The sequence below is a fragment of the Ambystoma mexicanum genome (assembly GCF_040938575.1).
Source record: "Ambystoma mexicanum isolate Mex_15411 chromosome 12 unlocalized genomic scaffold, UKY_AmexF1_1 Mex_chr12_unloc.2, whole genome shotgun sequence".
Lineage (NCBI taxonomy): Eukaryota > Metazoa > Chordata > Amphibia > Caudata > Ambystomatidae > Ambystoma > Ambystoma mexicanum.
Genome location: NW_027182323.1, coordinates 8,710,352 through 8,712,601, shown reverse-complemented (window position 1 = coordinate 8,712,601; position 2,250 = coordinate 8,710,352). Strand labels below are relative to the sequence as shown.

The 2,250-nt window shown below is 45.5% G+C and overlaps 1 non-coding gene across 1 annotated transcript; it reads left to right on the top strand.

Annotated features, from left to right (window-relative positions):
* The first annotated feature begins 1,840 nt into the window (after positions 1–1,840).
* On the top strand, positions 1,841–1,926 carry TRNAY-GUA (transfer RNA tyrosine (anticodon GUA)). The gene is given in 2 exon segments: positions 1,841–1,877; positions 1,891–1,926. It is a non-coding gene; the product is annotated as a tRNA-Tyr (tRNA).
* Positions 1,927–2,250: the final 324 nt, after the last annotated feature.

The following is a 2,250-nucleotide window of genomic DNA, read 5'->3' as shown; positions in this document are numbered from 1 at the left end:
GGCATGCCCCCATTCTGAATGCTGTGGATGCCATGGCACCCCTAACCGAATGTGCTCCGAAATGACTTGTACCTACGCCAGCTTGGCTCTTGCACCACTTCACCCATCTTGCCAAGGTAGCTGTCCAAACTGCCATAAAGGGTTTCCTTATCACAATTGTGATTCCACTGTGGACCTGAACTGTGTTGAGTTACTTTCATACAGCTTCAAACCACTGACAGGACATAATTTGGGCCCTTCTGGAAATGCTGCATAATCGACTGTCCTGATCCCTGTGTTAGTTCTCTTTGTTATATGAAAGGGAACGCCTGTCGGCGAAAACAATTTCCAGTCCACTTCCTGAGCCCTGATGTCCGAGACCCTTTTGCACGATATTAAGCAGAGCAGGGTAGTCAGATTAGCCCACAGAGCCTTCCTGGACAGACCGCCATTATCCGGCCAGGACTCAAACAATCTCAACACCCCACTAACGTCCCAAAAACGGTGATATCTCAGAGCCGGTGGTATCATACTTTTTATTCCTTTGAGTACTCTACACGCCAGTGGATGTTCGCCCAAGGGGTGACTTTCTACGTTTTCATGCCCTACCGAAATCGCTGAACGATATGTGTAAATAGTCCAGTATACTCTACCCTGAGCTGCCTGATTGACCAGGAATTTCACCACATCGACTACATCTGTTTGAACAGGATGTATTTCCCTCTCCATGCACCATTTACTCCACTTATCCCAAGCACCTCTGTAGGCCTTCTTGGTTTTGGGAGCCCAGGATTCTCTGATGAATTTCTAAGCCTCTCCCGAAAGTCCTGGTTTTGCCCAAGATCCCCCGAAATCGCCCACGCCACCAGGGTCGCCCCTTCCATGTCCCAGTACTATCAAAGGTAAAATGTGGGCAAATGAGTGGAGAGGTTCTACAATAGACCATAAAGCCAGAGGAGGATTAGGTTGGTCGAAGACAAGGAGATCACGAGAAACAGCTCTTTGTTCAAATACCTGGTCGAGAGAGAGGACTGTGAATCACCTCCGCCGGAACTAGAACCAGATCTGCAGCACCGGGAGCCTCGGGACAACCTTTGGGTCCCGCCCAGTGGAGGTGCAGCTCGAGGTGAACTGTTGGGTAACCCGCTAGGAGGTAGTGGCACCAGTGAAATGGGCACCAGACCCCAACAAGTAACAAGGAAGCCGCTGGGTCGAAGAGTGCTGATTAAGAGTTTTGAACATTTGTCCAGGGGTGGTGTTACGATCCCCTGTGCTTTTAAGCCCAAGGCCCCCTGTTGGGGGCGTGTTAAGTGTGACATTGGGTTAGTGAGAGGAGGACTGGCGAAAGGAAGCCAGTTCAATGTTAGCAGTTAAAAAGATAGTTGTTGCAATCTCCTCTCCGACTGTGCGTCCTTTTTGTACTACGCAGGTACAATGGTTCAGAATATATTATGAACTCAAATTACGTAAGATTTACATTCAACATTGTATAGCTTTGCAGTGGGCATTTAGTGTTTCAGCAGCTTGCTGGCTGGCAAGTCTGTTAATCGGCGGCTATTAAGCCCCATCTGTATCAACTGTTACATCATTATGCCATTTTAATAGAAACATAGGCAATATAAGAAATCCGAAGACAGCAGTATACAGCTATATTTGCAGGATGTATCTTAGTCACTTTCACTCTCAATTTTCTCTTAAAATGTTTCCCTTTTTCACTTACCAAATATAGAAAGGGCCAGGGATTTGTTTAGAGGTACATTTTACTGTATATTGCTTTGAGAAATAGATTTATAAAACAGAAGGAACAACATTCTCTGATGAGATACAAAAATATGCTATTGATAGTGTACAAAGCAAGGAGCCTTCGATAGCTCAGTTGGTAGAGCGGAGGACTGTAGTGGAAATTCAGATATCCTTAGGTCGCTGGTTCAAATCCGGCTCGAAGGACATTTTATTTTTGGTAGCATTTTAAGAATTACCAAATTCTTATACCAACAGAACAGGGTGCTTTACGTGGAGAGAGGGGTGCTGGGGTAGTAGAAGTACCGAGAGAATCAGAAGAGACATGATGTGTTTCCTGTGGACGTGGCAGCCATTTTGTATTATGTGTAGGGACGTCGCCAGTAACTCGTGCAGAAATACAGCTGGGCTCCAATTGATAAAAAAAACCCTGTTCTCTGGAAATGAAGTACCCCCTATAAATACAAACACGTTATTTTGTATGCTTATTTCATGAAAAACATCGCAGATTAAACAGAAAAAACACGTTCC